Here is a 12126-nt window from a genome sequence, read left to right on the forward strand (position 1 = left end):
CGATCGATAACCGTTCTCACACTTTTCACCGTTTTCTCTAAATCCTGACCCTAAAAACAATGTTATTTGATCCCAATGTTTGTTTGGTTGTGTTTGACATTTTTCAAGTTTTGACTTTTGTTCAATTTCAAACTCTACATCGCTTTCTGGAGAATTATACGCAAATTGGTGCGTAAGCGTACTCAGTTTAATGCAACAAATACTCCGGAACATCAACATATACTCAACATACCTTAAATAACCTTTACATAACTTAGAAATAAGTTTTGAAGGCTTTGGTATAGCAAAAACAAGTTAATTCGCTTACAGGGACTAAATTTGACAAACTGCGAAAGTATGTCAATTTGAACTGTAACGAACATTCCGGAACATGCCCATAAGTTAAATATACCATAAATATCATTTAAATAGCTTAGAAATAGACTTTGAGGGGTTTGGTATGCTAAAATAAACTTTTGGATCATTCAGGGACTAAAAGTGTCAAAAAGTGCACAAGTTTGCAATTTCGCGCATAACTTACGTTCTGAATACATCCGGACATCCAAAAATTTATGTAAGCATCCTTACATTATGCCTTGATGTTTGGCATGAGAAAAATCCATTCGTTGCGTCATTTGGATCGTCTTTCGCACTTATGCGCATTCTGTCGTAATTAAGCGAACATCGCGATCGTACGGCCAAACGAACCGACACCTGACATATTTTTGAGCATGTTTCATGTCCACAATGTTTAGGCATCATTTTAGGGCCTTAAAGTTGGCTTTACGGGCCTTAGAAGTGTCGGAAATGGCTTAAATACACAATAGGGACCTAAACTGTAAATTCTGAAACTTGGTTTCTGATCAGGACCCTCAGGCGGGGCGCATAAAGGTAAGGGCAACCCTTACGCGGGCCGCGTCAGACATACAGATCAGATAAGATCAATTAGTCAGCAAATTTCAGCTGATTAAACCACAACCACATGATTTCACTTGCCCTTTCATCTCACTAAGGGTCATTTTCAGTAACCACAACTTTTCGACAAGTGTACGCACGAGATTCGATCACGTTTTTCAAGAAACGATCCTAACGGTTCGGGAAATACTATAAATACCCCACCCCCATTCTTGTTAAAACCCACAAAAATCTGATCTAAGCTCTAAGTTGGAACCTTTGTTTCATACCTGAGCTATTTTGATCTAGATTAGCATTCGGGGACCCTTCGTAAGTGTTCTTTCGTTCTTTTATTCGCTTTTCGAGTCCGAAAGTCAACGTTTTGTTGACTTTCTGCATTGACCAGCCTATGGTCAACACGAAGTTCATTGGAACTTCATAACGTGAGCGTGATCACGATGGTTATAGTCCATGGCGACTATACCTACTGATTACCACGTTATCTAGGCTCAGTGACGAGTCGTAGTTTCGGCCAAAATGCGCATTCTTGCGTATTTTGTAACCAAACTACTTGTGAGCATCAAAGCCGTTTGTTTTGATGCCAAACCTGTTTTCTAAACTTAATTAAGCATGTCCTAACATGCTTAGCTCGTCACTCTTAGTATAGTGCTTATATAGGGTCGTAAGGTAAGCGATCTAAACCATCGCTTATACTTTCGAACCTGACCCATTTGGTCGATCATTAGGATCCGACCAAACACATTAGGTGACCATAGCGGTAACCTTCCGAGGTTATACCTTGTGGTCACAATGTTAGGCGTTCCAAACGCGTTCTACGCGGACGACACGTTAAGGTAGCATAAGCTACCTAAACGGGTCGTAATGGGCCGTAAGCACTTAGGTTAGGTTTCATTTTAGTATGTAGGCTTTGTTAAACCATACTACACGAGTCTCCATACTCGCTTGGTTTACGAACCCGCATACTATCCAATCTTCCGATTTAGGTCCGGTATATTAACATAGCTACCTATTAGGTGCCGTTTGATATTCCGTGATCTCTAGCATTGTTTGGTTATTATACAAAGAACTTCAAAGCAATCTCAGGTGAGTACATTGAACCCCTCTTTTACTGTTTTCCAAACTGTTTTGGGGTGAAACACATGTGCCTACTTGTTACTTTCATGCTTTCCTGTTTTCACATCATATACTTGCTATGTTCGTTAGTACATTATAGTACATGATTTCATTACATTTCATGCTATGTATGCCCATTGTGTGCGTACTTAGTACATTGCTTTACATTACATTTCATGCTATGTATACCCATTGTGTGCGTACTTAGTACATTGCTTTACATGACATTTCATGCTATGTATGTCCATTGTGTGCGTACTTAGTACATTGCTTTACATTACATTTCATGCTATGTATGCCCATTGTGTGCGTACCTAGTACATTGTTTCACATTACATTTCATGCTATTTATGCCCATTATGTGCATACTTAGTACAATTGATTACATCACATGCCTTCATTTTGGTATGACATTTGGTTTGTTTAACATGGAACAATACATTCATTAACATTGATCACGCCATTCGTTAGTAGGTAGTGGTACCATAGGAATTGACAACTCCCGTTCCGGACATCCTAGGTTTGTTTGGATGAAAGGAATGACCGAATTCGATATACATAACTTAGATAAACCATTAATTTGTTTAAGGGTTTATCGCCACAGTCTCAAGGCTTGGATGTATGCATTTTCACAATACCGCATAAATGTTAATATCAGTAGAGCATGCATTGTTCCACAAAACATAACGTTGATTTAAACCATGTTTTACTTCAACACCTTGTTTTGTGCATTTTACATATGGTTTAGTTAATACATCTCACTTACCATACAAGATATATTTTGGGTACACATTACATGATCTACATTAAACATAAACATTTTGACATTGATATACATACATGGCGGTTTACATTGAACATAGACATTTCGACATGGTTTACATTGAACATAGACATTTCGACATGGTCTCCACAATAACACTTGACAATTGATTTATACATGAACAATTTACATGGTGGTTGGGTTGGGTAAATGGTTGGAGTAACGTGACGTATGTAATATGATACAAACATGGTGGATACGCCGCTGGTACTTCCTATATATAAATGGTTGTATAATATTACATATCGTAGCATTATCTAAGTCATTTCAGTTTAGACACATTACATTTTACACAAATAACATACTCTTCACAAGACATTATTTTTGCAAACAACTTATCTTATTCAACTCATTTTACTTGGTTACTCGTTTAACCTTACACTTATCTATACATATCATCTAATATTATCGTTTTTCAAATGGTTTACAAAGCAAGACAAATTACAAGGTTCATGACTGACTGTTATTAAACATTTCTTTAAACTCAAGTCATGAATCCCATTTTCACAAAACCTATGTATCTCACAGGCATTTTTATGCTGACGTACCTACTTTCACATGTGTTTTCGGGAGCTATTCCATAGGATGATGATTATGACACTAGGGCGGACCTGTGCCTTAGAGAATAAAAACAAAATGAAGACAGACTAGTTTAATTATGTTCTGAACTCTTTGTTTTCCTGTTTAAGACAATGTATTACGCTTGTTTAATAAATAAAATGTAACTTTGATTTCCATGGTTATGAAACAATTAATTCTGTCCCAACACTCCCCGGCGTTTCCGCCGCGGTTGCATGTTATACGCGGCCGGGGTGTGACAATATATATCTAGAGTGAACACTAGTGTATTTGTAAACTGAGTGAACAAATCCTGGTCATTGATTTACATCATCAAATTGAAAAATACACCGGTGTATTTTTGTCAACAAGTGTATTTTCATCAACAAATCCTGGTCATTGATTTACACTTGTGTTTACACTTATGTATTGATAATCAAAGGCTAGGATTTGTTCACTAGTGTTCACAATCAATGGGGTTGTTCACAAACTTATAAGAAATTAAGTGTAAATTTTGAAGGTTTAAACAAAATTTGGTAATAAGTTGATTTTATAACATCATTTAAAGATCTTTATATAAAAACAAAAAGTAAATGTATTTATTTAATTTCTACCAGTTGTGTTGCACACCATCTAACTTTGGGGCAATTAGTAAGTATTTTTTTTAGCCATTAACTCAAACACTTGCCCACCTTTGGTTTAACCATCCTGTGATTTTGGTTTAACCATCCTGTGATTCTGGAAAAAATTAAACATTTATTTGCAATGCTACCCATAGAGATATTAAAGTTTCATACTCCTGTAACAAATGTAAAATGTCATCTTTCAAACATTGTTGAAGTAGGTTAAACATTTTTCTTTATCTTTCATAAAACGGTCGATTACTTGTGGGAATCTGAGAGATTTTGACCTTTTCACTGTATTCATTTCTCAGAACCCTGTATTCATCTTCTATTTCCATCCATGCTTCCAACTGATTTGCTTAAACATACGTCTCGAACCGATTGACCCATTCTGGATAATCTTCCACAAAGCAACTTCAGAGGTTTGTTTGTAATACCCATCATGTTCTCTAGGTTCAGGTTTTAAACAAGAGGTGTTGAACTCCCTGCTGCAAAAGCATTAATGTCTCCTAAATCCATGATGAACACTTTAACAATTTTCATACAAACCAAACGTATAACTTCCAAGCGTATGAATCAATCCAAGCGTATAACCCTGTGCGTAGAACTCTTCTCTTGCATGACTTCCTCAACGTATGACTAATTCAAGTGTATGACTCTTTCACTCACACTCATGCGCGCATATGAGCTCCTACGTTTGGACTCCTACGTGAGCACGACTCCTGCACACAAACCCATTTTTTGCAAGAATTTTGATCATCTGGATGTGAAAATGGATGAATCTGGGTGTAATCTTCTGATATGTTGTTCAAAAATGAAATGGAAAGGTCTATAAAGAAATTAAGAACTTTTTGACCATGGAATCTCTTCAAATGATGAAAAACAATGTTTTTTTGCCCAAAATCTTCAACTCTAAGCATGTACACAAGTATATATCCTCTTCGTAGCTTTGATACCACTTGTAGGAACAGTTTTGATGTGCAAATAGACTTGAAATATGCACAATGCATATCTACGTCATCATTATAAGTGCGATATTCAAATAACAATGATGCACAATGCACTAATGAAGTACTCAAACGTGTGTAGGACTCCTACGCATGTGTGAGTCCTTTTACATTTAAATTCAAACATAAATTAACTTATACGAACGTGGTACCTATAAACACTGACAAGTATAAAAGACTCAGGAATTAGACATTTATTGTACTAACAATTCCACTAGTTTTGGTTTCCAATACTTCAGTCTTCTAAGTTGACTTGTTGACTACTCTTTGGTGTTTAGCTTTGACTTATTTGCCAACACTATAACATCCGCCATAACTAGATCTTAGAACCTGACCCTTTGTAACCCGGACTCGAACCGTAATAAATTAAAGTATGAATTCCTTTATTATTACTTGTGATTTTTAGTTGTTATTTATTACTTTGTTTCTTGTTGTTGCAATATTATATTAAGTACAATATTTAAATTAATATCATCACACGTCAACCGATGGTGATGATCCCAAATGATGGTCCATTGTTCCAAACGAAGGTCCATCGTAACCAAATGAAAGTCTAAACCAAGGTGGTTATTTTCCAAACGACGGTCAAGTCGTGCAAACGACAGTGACCTACAACTTCGTGTTTTCTATAGTATTCGACCTGTGCATCCAAAACAGCCTCAAATCCTCACATCCTAAACCTTTTGTCTTGCTTACTATCCGAATTAATTGGGTATTCAAGGCAAAACTAAATGCACACTATATGGACCATTAACTACTAATAACTAGACACTTAAAAATCAAAACAAAGTATCCTTTGCTTTTTGTAAGAACTCAAACCATCTCACCCAAAGTTGAATGCATTTCTCTTCGACCAAACAATATCATATACCATCTACTTTGTATTTTTACCAATTACCTCGCTAATTCGCAATTTGGACAAGAATTATCATCTAGGGCTTGACATTTGGTGAAGTGATATTTTTCTCATTGCTCCACCAAATCAGGTAATTCCAAAGCCTATTTCCTTTAAAATTTTGAGCTCTATAAAACCCCTCTATCCATACCTATGATAGAGGGTAATTACTATACGGAATTTTTCTCTAGGGTTCTTAGTCTTAGAAATGGGGCTTTTGGCTTAGGATTTGTGTTTTGATCAAACTGGACTTAGGAAATTGCCTGTCATCATATTAGATATGCTTGCATCAATTTTATAAATTTTTAGATATCACGTAGATTTATTATGTATTGTTGATCATATTATTACTTATGGAAAACTATATAAAAATTGGTTTCCTCAAAATATAAAAACTCATGAACATTATTTTCTGATTTTTATTTGCAAAATAAATAGATTACAGAATATATATTGGGTTTAATGATCTATGGAAGCCTTATTTGTGACAACCCGAATATTTAAGATTAGCACTACTTAAATTCCACAACCTTTGGCATGCGTCTTTACCTTTAATTGCCTATATATTGCAACCATACGAGGCTTATTTGGTTACACTCGTGCACCACTAAATGTTTATGTGTGTATGTTGGTTCATTATACATGAAACCGTTAAATGTTTATATGGGTCGGTTAGTTATTTTAGGAATCCGTTATTAACTAAACTGGGCCGCGAACTTATTTGAGACACACACACCCCTCCTGGCCAATGGGCCCCTTTCATCTTGGCCCACACGTTAGGTTAGGCCAAAAGCCCAGTACATGTGTTATGCGTATACATGAAGGGCGAGTAGAGGTTTACGTGGCTTTTGGAAAAGTAACAAACCCTAACACTCCTTTCCTCACACCCTTGGATCGACAGCAGCCCCTCTCTGGCCGAAGTCTTCTTCTCTGTGGGGGCACATCATCTCTCACTCGCACACTCTCTACAATCTCTCAGTTAGTTCGTGTATACCCGTATTGATTACCATGAGTTACTCTCGGTTATATGTGATGATATGAATATTGATTGTGTCTATGAGCATGAATTCTATGTGACAATATGAATGATGTAAATGGTTAGGAATGCATGGTAGTGCGGTTGTGATGAACATGTTATGATAATTAATTGATTAGATCGAATGACTAGTGTACTTGATGCTAACAATTGTTAATCGGTAAGTTAGGGTGCACAATGTTAATAATTCGGTGGTGTCTTGGCCCAATAGATCAACTCGGATTTGGATGGGTTTATGGGGTTAATTTCTTGATAAAGGAAACTGATGATTGTGAAAGAATTAGTGGCTGCCTGGTTAAATCAGGATTCGTGTGATAAAACTATTGAATGATGATTCATTATAATTATGTTGAATGATCAAGATTCATAATAATCGAAGTTGTAACTGTTTGTGTATTTAGCTGCATGAAAACTATTTAGGTATTGGGTCATATGAAATTATTCATGTATTGGGCCATACACCCGAATGCGGCCATACACTTCATTGGGCCTGAACTAATGGGCCGCACACTATAGGAATTACGTGTTGGACTGTTAATTGTTTATTTGAGACATGAAGTTGCAAAGTAAATTCGTGTGAGGCCCAAATACCTGCTAGATGATTACACGATGATAATCGGCTAATTACGTTGCATGATTTCTTGTCACAACTAACATGTTTACTTGAATGTGAACCGAACCACTTGACATATGATATGGTGCGATAAGAACTTGTGTCGTGAACGTAACCATGGTCCGGATACTTGCTATGACTCGTAATGGCCTGTGCTTGGTTTGTTTGTTATTGAGTAATGTGTACGATGAGTACGTGAATTATGAATATACGAAACTAACTGTCATCGGTAACCATATTAGGATTTGGTTGCCCAACTGTAACAAGTAACTAATATTACCGAGCAAACCAAAGGTGAGTTCATTTCTCTTGAGCATGTGTCCCGGTGGGTGGGACAGTCAAATGAGTATTCCTGAGAGGAATAAATCTTTTGGGGTAAAAACTGGGATGTTAGATAATACACTCTTTTCCTATCCCCATAAGTCCCATCTTATACTGAATTAGTTACCTGAGAGGTAACGGGGTATTAGTTGATAGCGCTATTAGGCTTGGCAACCTCACACCGTACCTGAGAGGACGGGCGTGAACTAATGACCTTAATCATGACCAATGCTTAGATAGGGGGCATTGGGGACGGGCAAAACAATCTGGTAGCCATCTTGTACGGTATACGAGTTATTATCAACATTATTATCAGTGAACAGATCTAAACACTTAGTAACTAACGTTTTCGTAAAACTATGATCTCACCAGCGTTATCGGACATAGGTGTTGCATGCTCACAGGTCGTTAGATTTCTTGGATATGGAACTCGCTGTCTGGAATGGCTGGAGTGGTCATAGGTCGAACTGATTGGATACACATGACAGTTTTAGTGATTTTAATACATTTGGTTTTGAAACATTTAAACAATGGTTTACTTATTGCTTCCACTGAACTTATTGGATTTTATTAAACTTATTGTTTGATACATTTTTATTTATAATTGATAACTCCATTTGAGATTTGATTATGAGTTCAATATGATTAGTGGCTAGATCCTGGTACGTCACACGCCCAGCAGGGTTTTCTGCATGTGGTATTTTGGCGGTGTGACTGTTTGGTATCAGAGTTACTGGTTATTTTGAACTTGGTTTTATAACGTTTTTATAAAACCAGACTATAACCGAACAATTAAGAAAATCGACCATGACACTTAGCTCCAGATTGCATGGTTCGCGTTTCGTTTACTTATTGCATAGCATATCTAGTGTACACTCATGTAAGACATTACTCGCGAATGCACACTTGGCACTACAGTATGAACTCATGTGTTACTAGCCCACGTTAGGTGTTTTGATAGTGTGACCCTCCTCTGAACCTTCATGATCTATGTTGTGGTGTCTTTTGTTTTGCTACTAAAAAATTCAGAAATCTTTTAGCACGAGTTAGGAGGGGCTGAGATGAACATGCAAATCTCATTGATGTTATGGGTGCACACATAATAATAATGCGGGGTGCATGTGAGTCCCAATGAGACTTGACAAGTGCGAAAGGGGTTTCGCTCTGTTGTTTGACGTAATGATAGAACTCGGTAGTCTATGGAAGTCATAGTGATGTTTGACTCATACTCAAATTCGCATTTTAACCTTTCCCCCTTCTTTTATATAGAATCCTGAGTGGACGTAATGGTGGAAGTGGTGGTGGCCACGGCGGTGGACGTGGCAACATTGCTATGACTCACGCCGAGTTAACGGATCTGATCAACAATCGTGTGGCTGAAGCCCTAGCGGCTTATCAGGCTGGTACAATATGTGCCAATTATTCTTTATTCCTGTGTTGTGTACCCAAATTTTAACCGTGTGTTGTACTCTCTTTCATTTTTAGGTCAACCTGCGAATCAAAACAATTCGCCTGTTTGCACGTTTAAGACGTTCATGGATTGTAAGCCTCAGACATTCAGTGGGACTGAAGGAGCCATGGGGCTACTACGTTGGTTTGAGAAAGCTGAGTCAGTCTTTGCTATGTGTAACTGTCCCGTGGGGGACCGGGTGAAGTATGCTACAGGTAGGGGTGTTCATGAGCCGATCTGATCCGATCGAGGGTCTGCTCATGCTCAGATTGAATTACAACTGATCCGATCCGATCGGATTAAATTTTCAAAACTGAGTACAAAAGTGATGCCCATGCTCGGATTGAATTTGAATCGAGCGGATCGTTTCTATAAAGCTAGTATATTTTTTGGGATGTTAATTTTAAGGGTACATGGTATCATGTCGGGGACTTTGATAGGGGAGGGTGGTTGCCGCACGGGGAAGGGGTGCTGGCTTCAAATCGGTGAGCGGGGACAGGGTTCTTCGGTGAGTATACACCGATCAGGAAGAGGATGGAAGGAGGAGAGAGCGGGGGGCTGTTTAATGGTGGGTCCCAACCCGTTTCAACCAATCACAATTATTTTAAATTCTTTACCACTCTTCATGTGTTTGAACCATTGCTAGTGATTGAGTGCAAAATGGGGAGTGGAATGGGGACTTGACATGGCATGATATTATTGGCTAGAAATAATTCAAACACCCTAAAGTGATTAAACGATACCCTCCACTCTAAAATCTATAACATATATATATATATATATTAATTATTAATGAAAATAATTCGAGCGGAACCGAGCGATCGACGAGTGAGCGGACCTTTACTCATGCTTGGATTGAATTTGAATCGAACCGATCCGAGCGGCTCATTTACAAACTGAGCGGGAATCGAACGAGCATTTTTCGAGCGATTGTCGAGCAGTTTGGACAACCCTAGCTACAGGCACATTGGAGGATGGTGCCTTAACTTGGTGGAATGCCCAGGTGCAAATGTTAGGCATCGAAATGGCTAATGCAACTACATGGGATGATTTCAAGGAATTGATGCGAGAGGAGTACTGTCCTCGTGATGAGATTCAGAAGCTTGAGAATGAGTACTACAATTTGAAGATGGAAGGGTCTGAAATTGAAGCGTACACAAAAAGGTCACATGAGCTCGCGAATATGTGTCCTAACTTATCACGACCACCACCACGAAGAATCGAATTGTACATCAAAGGTTTAGCACCGTCAGTCAAGAGTTTGATCACTACTGCAAATCTTGACAACCTGCCTCGAATCATACGTCTAGCCCACAAGATCACGGATCAGGAGGTGGAGCGTGGCTCGCTACCACCACGTGTCTCTGCTACTACTACTGCTACTACTACTACTACTACAGCTACTACTCCTGCTACTGACAACAAGCGCAAATGGAATGGAATGAACTGGACAAGGTGTCCAATTCGATACAGTCACAGAAGAAGCTAGACACCGGTAGCAACCGCGGCTTTAGTCAGTCATCTTCTATTAATCAGAACCAGAGCAACAATTCGAATCAGGGTTCTTATGCAGGGAAGCAGCCAAAGTTTAACAAGTGCAACTTTCATCATCGTGGACTATGCACCCGAGTCTGTCACAGATGCAACAAGGTGGATCATATGGCTAGAGATTGCAGGGCTCCACTCCCAAGACAACAACAGCAGCAACCCCCACAGCAACAACAACCACAGCAACAGGATACACAACAGCCTTAGCAGAACCAGGGTAATCGCAAGGACCGTTTTCAGTGTGGTGACGAGGGTCATTTCAGGCGGGATTGCCCTCAGCTGAATCAGAATACTGGTAATAATAACAACAACACTGGGAATAACAACAATGGGAACAATGGTGGGAACGGTGCACTTGGAAGAGTGTTTACCATTGGTGCTGGGGAGGCTAGGAATGATGGCAACGTAGTGACTGGTACGTTTTCAGTAAATAATCTATTTGCTTCTGTATTATTCGACTCTGGTTCGATTGGAGTTATGTATCTTTGGGGTTCAGTCGTCAGTTAGAGTTGAGTCATACACCCCTCGTGACCAAACATATAGTAGAACTAGCTGATGGTAAAACAATTCAAGCTTCACATGTTCTTGTTGAGTGTAAACTCGATCTTATGGGTCAAGTGTTCGATATTGATCTACTACCTGTTACCCTTGGAAGTTTTGATGTGGTCGTTGGTATGGATTGGTTGTCTAAGCACCAAGCCGAAATTCTTAGTTTGGAGAAAATCGTGCGTATCCCTCTTCCCAGTGGAGAATTCCTGTCAGTTCAAGGTCATCGTGGTGGCACAATGGTTGGCATTATCTCAGCAATGAAAGCCCAGAAGTGCCTGCGAAAGGGCTACCCTGCTATTCTAGCTCTTGTTACCGATTCTCAACCGGAGGAGAAAAGGATCGAAGACCTTCCAGATATTCGTGTGTTTTCTGATGTGTTTCCTGAAGAGCTTCCTGGTTTACCATCACACCGTCAGGTGGAATTTCATATTGACCTTACACCAAGAGCAGCTCTGATTGCTCGTGCTCCTTATCGTCTTGCACCCGGAGAGTTGCAAGAGCTGTCAAATCAACTCCAAGAACTGTTGGATAGAGGTTTTATCCGACCTAGTTCTTCGCCCTAGGGAGCCCCAGTTCTGTTTGTGAAAAAGAAAGACAGGTCCTTTCGAATGTGTATAGATTACCGTGAACTCAACAAGGTGACCGTCAAGAACCGTTATCCTTTACCACGTATCGATGATCTGCTTGACCAGTTGC

The sequence above is a fragment of the Helianthus annuus genome, chromosome 3 (genome assembly GCF_002127325.2).
Source record: "Helianthus annuus cultivar XRQ/B chromosome 3, HanXRQr2.0-SUNRISE, whole genome shotgun sequence".
NCBI classification, from domain to species: Eukaryota; Viridiplantae; Streptophyta; class Magnoliopsida; order Asterales; family Asteraceae; genus Helianthus; species Helianthus annuus.